Source organism: Leiobunum rupestre, chromosome 2 (assembly GCF_980474605.1).
Source record: "Leiobunum rupestre chromosome 2, qqLeiRupe1.1.hap1, whole genome shotgun sequence".
In the NCBI taxonomy this organism is placed as follows: Eukaryota; Metazoa; Arthropoda; class Arachnida; order Opiliones; family Sclerosomatidae; genus Leiobunum; species Leiobunum rupestre.
Genome location: NC_143385.1, coordinates 80,833,583 through 80,843,778, shown reverse-complemented (window position 1 = coordinate 80,843,778; position 10,196 = coordinate 80,833,583).

Sequence of the window (10,196 nt, the reverse complement as noted above, 5' to 3'; positions counted from 1 at the left end):
TTTTAAATTTTTAGCAGGGGAAAAATTACGTCTGCCCGCCCCACTTTTACTAATCCTCCTAAAAATGGTTCCATTCAATTGCACCCATAACGCACCATTATGCACCACAGTCGATTTATTATAAACCATACTAGTTAGCGGAAATAATTAATTTTTAAAATTTAGACTTTAAATTTTTAATTTTAGCGGGAAATGATTTTCGTCCAACCGACCTGAAATTGGTTCCATTCAATTGCACTCATTACGCACCATTATGCACGACAGTCGATTTATTATGCACCATATTAGTTAGCGGAAATAATTAATTTTTAAATTTAGCCTTTATATTTTAAATTTTTAGCAGGGGAAAATTACGTCTGCCCGCCCCACTTTTACTAATCCTCCTAAAAATGGTTCCATTCAATTGCACCCTTTACGCACCATTATGCACCGCAGTCGATTTATTATAAACCATACTAGTTAGCGGAAATAATTAATTTTTAAAATTTAGACTTTAAATTTTCAATTTTAGCGGGAAATGATTTTCGTCTAACCGACCTGAAATTGGTTCCATTCAATTGCACTCATTACGCACCATTATGCACCACAGTCGATTTATTATGCACCATACTAGTTAGCGGAAATAATTAATTTTTAAAATTTAGACTTTAAATTTTCAATTTTAGCGGGAAATGATTTTCGTTAAACCGACCTGAAATTGGTTCCATTCAATTGCCCTCATTACGCAGCATTTTGCACGACAGTCGATTTATTATGCACCATACTAGTTAGCGGAAATAATTAATTTTTAAATTTAGGCTTTATATTTTAAATTTTTAGCAGGGGAAAATTACGTCTAACCGCCCAACTTTTACTAATCCTCCTAAAAATGGTTCCATTCAATTGCACTCATTACGCACCATTATGCACCACAGTCGATTTATTATAAACCATACTAGTTAGCGGAAATAATTAATTTTTAAAATTTAGACTTTAAATTTTCAATTTTAGCGGGAAATGATTTTCGTCTAACCGACCTGAAATTGGTTCCATTCAATTGCACTCATTACGCACCATTATGCACCACAGTCGATTTATTATGCACCATACTAGTTAGCGGAAATAATTAATTTTTAAAATTTAGACTTTAAATTTTCAATTTTAGCGGGAAATGATTTTCGTCCAACCGACCTGAAATTGGTTCCATTCAATTGCACTCATTACGCACCATTATGCACGACAGTCGATTTATTATGCACCATACTAGTTAGCGGAAATAATTAATTTTTAAATTTAGCCTTTATATTTTAAATTTTTAGCAGGGGAAAATTACGTCTAACCGCCCAACTTTTACTAATCCTCCTAAAAATGGTTCCATTCAATTGCACTCATTACGCACCATTATGCACCACAATCGATTTCTTATAAACCATACTAGTTAGCGGAAATAATTAATTTTTAAAATTTAGACTTTAAATTTTCAATTTTAGCGGGAAATGATTTTCGTCCAACCGACCTGAAATTGGTTCCATTCAATTGCACTCATTACGCACCATTATGCACGACAGTCGATTTATTATGCACCATACTAGTTAGCGGAAATAATTAATTTTTAAATTTAGGCTTTATATTTTAAATTTTTAGCAGGGGAAAAATTACGTCTGCCCGCCCCACTTTTACTAATCCTCCTAAAAATGGTTCCATTCAATTGCACCCATAACGCACCATTATGCACCACAGTCGATTTATTATAAACCATACTAGTTAGCGGAAATAATTAATTTTTAAAATTTAGACTTTAAATTTTTAATTTTAGCGGGAAATGATTTTCGTCCAACCGACCTGAAATTGGTTCCATTCAATTGCACTTATTACGCACCATTATTCACGACAGTCGATTTATTATGCACCATACTAGTTAGCGGAAATAATTAATTTTTAAATTTAGGCTTTATATTTTAAATTTTTAGCAGGGGAAAAATTACGTCTGCCCGCCCCACTTTTACTAATCCTCCTAAAAATGGTTCCATTCAATTGCACCCATTACGCACCATTATGCACCACAGTCGAATCATTACGCACCATACTAGTTAAGGAAATAACTTATTTTTTTATTTTGCACTTTCACATTTTCGAATTAAAAAAGTGGGGGCTAGGTTAACCCCAGCCCCCCCTTTCACCATAAGCATCGAAAATGGTGCCATTCAAATGCACCCATTACGCACCATTATGCACCACAGTCGAATCATTACGCACCATACTAGTTAAGGAAATAACTTAATTTTTTTAATTTTGGACTTTCAAATTTTCTAATTAAAAAAGGGGGGGCTAGGTTAACCTTGGATGTCGTTACTTTAACAATACGGGATATGTTGATTTGATGTTTTTCGGCACGGGGTGCGATTTTAGTCGGGGTCTGTGTAGTGGTGTTGTTATAGGTAATTGTAGAAAACTACAGCTTACTTGAAGATTAAGGAGTAAAATCTTTATAAAATACAACCACAAATATCGTGTAAACAAGATGTGACGGACATTTCCGTACACACAATCCCGCTGATGTGTTAAGAATACCGTCCGAAATAATACATTCACCCTGTCCAAGCATTTTCCTTCGAAAATACTCATCATAGAATATGTCCAGTCCAATTTTTTCTCTTCTTCTGTTTTGCTGTAAATTTGAAAAGTATAAATGACCAACTTCTAGTTCATCGATTTAGGGTTTAACGTTATCGATCGATTGATGTATCGTTTGATATTACAATGCAATCGGTTCGAGAGTTAAAGCTCAAAATTCATTCCAATTTGAAAAAAAACGGCGGTATAAAAAAACTGGGCAAATGACCAACTTCTTGACGTCCTATTTTAAAATAATTAACAATGACGACGAGGGTTTTCTATTCCTAATCGATTGACGTATCGTTGGATTTTGTGTCGCAAACGGTTCGAGATTAATCAAACGAACGGCGGTGGGCACCTACACTGTACTTGAAACTAATACACTACACTTCCTATATACATAGGGATTGTGTGTAAAAATGTTTAAAAGACTACAGTATCTTTTAAATTTACCATGTTCTGCTCTAGTCCTTGGAGAAATTGTAAAATATACAGCCATCACTCAAATGGTTTCGATTCTGAATTTCTGAACTAGGGTTTACCCACGAAATGCTTCTGGGGTTTGTTTTATTGTGTTAGTAATGATTTCTTCCTGAGGCGGTAACTAATGAAATAATCTCGGGGTAGGTCACTTAGTATCGAAGTGTCCTAATAAACATGATAAAAATCTAATCATGATTAAATCATTTTAAATCAAAGATACAGGTGTGATTGTAATCTAACAGAATCATGATTTAATCCGCCCACCGGAAATAATAGATCGATGAATTTGAGATTGAAGCCATAAGTATATTAAATAAAAAATGCTTTAATCAAAGCAGTTGAAAGGTTGAATTAAGGGGGAGTAGCTGAGATCTATGAAGGCGCAGATATTGAAAATGTTTTAGGTTTAAAGAGTTTTGTTTTTGGAATTTTCAAAAGCAAATTATATTTCTAAAATAATTTCCATCGGTTTTCCTCACCTTTTATATATTTTAAAACCCTTCCCTTAAATTTGAGCCTTGAAATTGTAACAGTAAACTGAGAAAATTTCAAATTGTAAAGGATTACGTGTAAAATGACAGCATTTAACAGCCGAAAAACATCAAATCAACATATCCCGTATTGTTAAAGTAACGACATCCAAGGTTAACCTAGCCCCCCCTTTTTTTAATTAGAAAATTTGAAAGTCCAAAATTAAAAAAATTATAAATTTCCTTAACTAGTATGGTGCGTAATGATTCGACTGTGGTGCATAATGGTGCGTAATGGGTGCAATTGAATGGAACCATTTTTAGAAGTATTAGTAAAAGTGGGGCGGGCAGACGTAATTTTTCCCCTGCTAAAAATTGAAAATATAAAGCCTAAATTTAAAAATTAATTATTTCCGCTAACTAGTATGGTGCGTAATAAATCGACTGTGGTGCATAATGGTGCGTAATGGGTGCGTTTAAATGGCACCATTTTCGATGCTTATGGTGAAAGGGGGGGGGGTGGGGTTAACCTAGCCCCCACTTTTTTAATTCGAAAATGTGAAAGTCCAAAATTAAAAAATAAGTTATTTCCTTAACTAGTATGGTGCGTAATGATTCGACTGTGGTGCATAATGGTGCGTAATGGGTGCAATTGAATGGAACCATTTTTAGAAGTATTAGTAAAAGTGGGGCGGGCAGACGTAATTTTTCCCCTGCTAAAAATTGAAAATATAAAGCCTAAATTTAAAAATTAATTATTTCCGCTAACTAGTATGGTGCGTAATAAATCGACTGTGGTGCATAATGGTACGTAATGGGTGCGTTTAAACGGCACCATTTTCTATGCTTATGGTGAAAGGGGGGGGGGTTGGGGTTAACCTAGCCCCCACTTTTTTAATTTGAAAATGTGAAAGTCCAAAATTTAAAAATAAGTTATTTCCTTAACTAGTATGGTGCGTAATGATTCGACTGTAGTGCATAATGGTGCGTAATGGGTGCAATTGAATGGAACCATTTTTAGGAGGATCAGTAAAAGTGGGGCGGGCAGACGTAATTTTTCCCCTGCTAAAAATTTAAAATATAAAGCCTAAATTTAAAAATTAATTATTTCCGCTAACTAGTATGGTTTATAAGAAATCGACTGTGGTGCATAATGGTGCGTAATGAGTGCAATTGAATGGAACCAATTTCAGGTCGGTTAGACGAAAATAATTTACCGCTAAAATTGAAAATTTAAAGTCTAAATTTTTAAAATTAATTATTTCCGCTAACGAGTATGGTTTATAATAAATCGACTGTGGTGCATAATGGTGCGTAATGTGTGCAATTGAATGGAACCATTTTTAGGAGGATTAGTAAAAGTGGGGCGGGCAGACGTAATTTTTCCCCTGCTAAAAATTGAAAATATAAAGCCTAAATTTAAAAATTGATTATTTCCGCTAACTAGTATGGTGCACAATAAATCGACTGTCGTGCATAATGGTGCGTAATGAGTGCAATTAAATGGAACCAATTTCAGGTCGGTTAGACGAAAATCATTTCCCGCTAAAATTGAAAATTTAAAGTCTAAATTTTAAAAATTAATTATTTCCGCTAACTAGTATGGTTTATAATAAATCGACTGTGGTGCATAATGGTGCGTAATGAGTCCAATTGAATGGAACCAATTTCAGGTCGGTTAGACGAAAATCATTTCCCGCTAAAATTGAAAATTTAAAGTCTAAATTTTAAAAATTAATTATTTCCGCTAACTAGTATGGTTTATAATAAATCGACTGTGGTGCATAATGGTGCGTAATGGGTGCAATTGAATGGAACCATTTTTAGGAGGATTAGTAAAAGTGGGGCGGGCAGACGTAATTTTTCCCCTGCTAAAAATTGAAAATATAAAGCCTAAATTTAAAAATTAATTATTTCCGCTAACTAGTATAGTGCATAATAAATTGACTGTGGTGCATAATGGTGCGTAATGAGTGCAATTGAATGGAACCAATTTCAGGTCGGTTAGACGAAAATCATTTCCCGCTAAAATTGAAAATTTAAAGTCTAAATTTAAAAAATTAATTATTTCCGCTAACTAGTATGGTTTATAATAAATCAACTGTGGTGCATAATGCAAGACACAATTTTTAGGGGGATTGGTGAATAGCTCCTGTACAAAGTGGCTATTTTTACCGCAAATGTGTATATTTATTTACCGATTATTTCGGCCTTAAATCTTAATTAGGGCCTTGTGGGCTATTTCATGTTTATCGCGTCTGTTTTTGTCACACATTTGTAGCGGTTTATTTTACCCCATACAAAAAGGGTATGTGCAATAAGTATATTGACAATTTTCATTAACAATTTTGACTACCCACAAATTTTTATTTATAAATTTCTATTTTATTATTTATATTATATTTTGAACAGCGAACAAATTGTAAGTGTGATGCGAAATTATAATTAATTGTAATCCGGGAGTTTGCGGAAAAAGCTATCCAGGTAAATACTGTTATTCTTTTGCAGAGCATTTCATTAGATTTAATAATTAAATAATGATATAATGTGATGGTGCCTAATAATTTGAGTACGGAAGATAATTCTACGCTAGAGCTTACGTTATATTGGCACCATTTTTATCTTAATTATTGAATGGGGGAGGCTGAGGTAAATTCAAATCTGCTCCGTCTGTTTAAAAAAATTTTGGATAGACCAAAATGTAAAAAATAAAAATTTCCATTAACTAGTATGGTGCATAATATATCGAATGTGGTGCATAATGGTGCGTAATGGGTGCGTTAGAATAACACCGTTTTTGGCGCGATTGGTGAAAGGGGGGGGGCTGAGGTAAACCTGCCCCCCCCCATTTAAAATTTTAAATAACTCTATTATGATACTGGTTCGTAATGATTGGCGTGTGGTGCATAACGGTGCATAATGAGTGCCTTTGATTGGTTAACTTGTTATTGTGAAAAGTCAAAGTGGGGGGGCTATGGTAAAGTTACCCCCCCCTTTAGAGTGGCTTTTTCCTTCCGAGCCCAATGGGTGCATAATGCGGTATTGGTAGTGCATAATGGTGCGTAATGGGTGCATTTTAATCAAATAGTTAATTTATCAAAATGGCGATAGGGGGGGCCAACTTCACCGACCTGTTCAACAATTGGGTTCGTTTGTGTTTATTTATAAAGAACCTTAACTATTCCGTCTTCGGTCATATGTTGATATACGTTTAGTCAAGTGACTTTCTGTGCTTTGTGAATGGTAAGTGTTTCGCTTCTTGTTAATAAATTTTTTGTTGGTGTGGATATTTGGATATCTACGATTCCTAATGCAGTCATTGATTTCCTGGGTGTGCGAGTCATTATATGATATTGGAAATTGGATGGTATTGGTCGTTTTCATGCGGTATGTGTCACAACGTCAACAGGACGTCTACGAGTCGTCCACTACCAGATATCGATATTCTACGGTATCTTCATCAAGGGCGAACGTTGAAATAAAATGAGCGTTAACGATGCGGCAAATATTTCGTAAGCGAGAAAAATACAAATACCCTCTGTAGATATTTCTTTCATTAAAATTGGCTTCGTATTATATTTAACTGCTAAACTTGTACCGTAAATAGGGTTAAATTCAATTGTGCATTGTTTTAGTACGTCTAACTTACTGTTGTAACTACTTAATTTATAATATTCTGAATAAATTATTCTCGGTTGTTTCGTCTCAATTATTTTAATTATAATTAAAATTTTATACCGGGCGGGATTGAACCGGGATTACGTTTTTAGTAAATAACTCTGAATTGGGGAGATATATCTTTGAGGGTTATCTCGAAATTAATACCGCTAGGGACAATTCTTCCGAGGAGAGGTATATTTTGGCTTGCCAACTTGTTAATCATCGCGATCCTCTGTGACGAATTGGACAAACGTCAGAGAGTTTTCAAGTTTGTGTTAAATATGCCTTATTGTACTCAACCACAAGAAAACAAGGACCCAGATAGGAAAGCCCATTTTAGTTTTAGGAGGAAAATTGGACTTTACAAAAGAAAGACGCAAAACATTTTCGCGTGCGAAACGCAATTTTATTTCTTTAAAGCAAATGCTCAAAATGTCGTCCTCCAACTCTTAGACGAAGGCCGCAGCGGCAAATAAGAGTTGAACATACGTCCTGGAACACTATAGGTGTGGTACGAATGTGTTCCGCAGCGGCGTGCATTCTTGCCAATAAATCTACCTCTGATTCGAGTGGAGTTACGTAGACAAGATCTTTCATCCATCCCCACAGGAAAAAGTCTAGTGGGTTCAGACCAAATCTTACCTCTGTTGCGCCTGTTTCACGTAATCGACGATGAACATTTACGAAAGCTCGTGGGATCGGTATACACTGTTTGGATACCTTTCACGGTAAATTTGTGAAGCAGCATCTGCATTACTATCCGCTATTCCATACGTAAAATGAATGTCAGCCAGTTCTTCAATCGTGTAACAATAACGCTCAATTACGAGTAGTAATTTCTCAATGAATGAGAAAATCGGGAAACAAACCTTAAAATACCCATTTAAGCCATGACTTAAAACAATTGGTCTACTGAATCATATCACCATGGCTAAAAGGTAACTAAATCTTAAAGTAGACCATAGTGCCTTACCTTTAAAGTTTTTATACAAAATTCGAATAAAGCGCTGGAAATTTCAAATTTTCCGCCCAGAAAAATTGTGTAAGTGATCGCCTTGATTTATTTAACTCTTTCACCGAGTGAACTACTTAAGGGTGGGAAAAGAGTGATAGTAGCAGAAAATGGTTTTCTCGCTCTATTGCGGGAGTTATTCCCGGACTAGAATTGTTTTCGCCACTCTCACTCTTGAGCGGTAGTGGACTAGAATTGTTTTCGCCGCTCTCTCTCTCTTAAGCAGGAGTGGACTAGAATTGTTTTCGCCACTCTCACTCTTGAGCGGTAGTGGACTAGAATTGTTTTCGCCGCTCTCTCTCTCTTAAGCAGGAGTGGACTAGAATTGTTTTCGCCACTCTCACTCTTGAGCGGTAGTGGACTAGAATTGTTTTCGCCACTCTCACTCTTGAGCGGTAGTGGACTAGAATTGTTTTCGCCGCTCTCTCTCTCTTAAGCAGGAGTGGACTAGAATTGTTTTCGCCACTCTCACTTTTCAGCGAGAGTGGACTAAAAATGTTTTTTGCCACACTCACTCTTGAGCGGGAGTGGTCTATAATTTTTTTCCACCACTCTCCCTCAAGAGTGAGAGTGAATACTTAATAATCACTCGTGATTTTGCCCATGTCTGGATCTAAAGTACGATCCGTGTAAAAACGTATTTTTAGAGCGGAAACCTTTAAACATATTTGTAAACCTTGCGGTGAACACTGATCTTAAGCAAAGGTTATCTCCCCAATGACAGACTCCCACTTCCAAACACGCTCTTGCTGTGGGAGTGATTATTGTCGCCACGAATCAGAAATATTTCTCACGCATTGTAACCTAGCCACCTGAATTAAAGGCTTTAAAATGTCGCTTGATGCTTTAAGCCTAAGGTGGTGCCTTCGGTATTAGCCTAGCTGATTATGTTTTTAGCTGAGCTAAAGTACAGATTTCCCAAGAATAATACCAAAAATGTATTCGTGCTAAAAGATAATATAATAATAACAAATATAAATAGATATAAACAGAAAGTCTGGCATTGGAGGCCAAGTTCGCGCCGTGTAATCTGAGAAACTACTTTATCCCCTTTCTGCGATTACAAATTTAGGGTATTGCACGAGGTACATGCGAAAACTGGTCATAAAATTGTCGCTCTCCGCGAAATAGCTAGCATCTATAAGTTCGTTGCCTCCACGGGCACGTGTGTACCAAAACTTAATGTTTTAGTTGTGTTATAGTAATGGAAAATTCTAGGAGTTACAGAAATCATTGTTAAGAAATATGCTGTAGACGATTTTTTCACAATGAAGATATCGTTTCTCAATTTACATTGTTGAAAGAAAAATATGAGGAGGAGAACAACAGATTCAGCCACTAAGCCTAGGTCTAACTTATCTAAATCTTCTAACGCTTTGCTTTTTTTTCAAATGTCTTCCTTGTTTTCCCTTTCAACTAGTTCAGTTTAAACTCCAGTCCTAAACAACTCTTTTACGTAAAAATTAAATTAACTTGTCTGGTTTTTAGACATTAATTCCAATTGAGCTGGGATTTATTTTTCCAGTCATCTAGAACTGAAAAATAAGCGGCCGACCTAAAGAGCTTGTAGGAAATCTCTCCAGGGTGTTTAGCATCGCGAAACATGTAACGCTTTTCTACTACTACTATAGGCCTATAGGTGCCTAGCGTTGACATATACTACCACTATGCTACTAGATTAAAATGGTTCGTAAGGACGCTAATGAATTATTAAATAAGGACAAGTTGTTTTGCCATACCCAGATTCTGATTTAATGATCAACTTCTAAAATTACTATTGACAAACATTTCGAAACGAACTACTAAATAAAAACCAAACAATACCGCTAACAAATAAAATACTACTAGATTAATATACATGACCCCCAAAATAACTACATGCAGCATGCACTCGACCAATGCCAGACTACTAAAAATTCGCGGTCTACTATATACACTAATTGCGCCATATAAAAAGTACTCATCAATATTCTTGA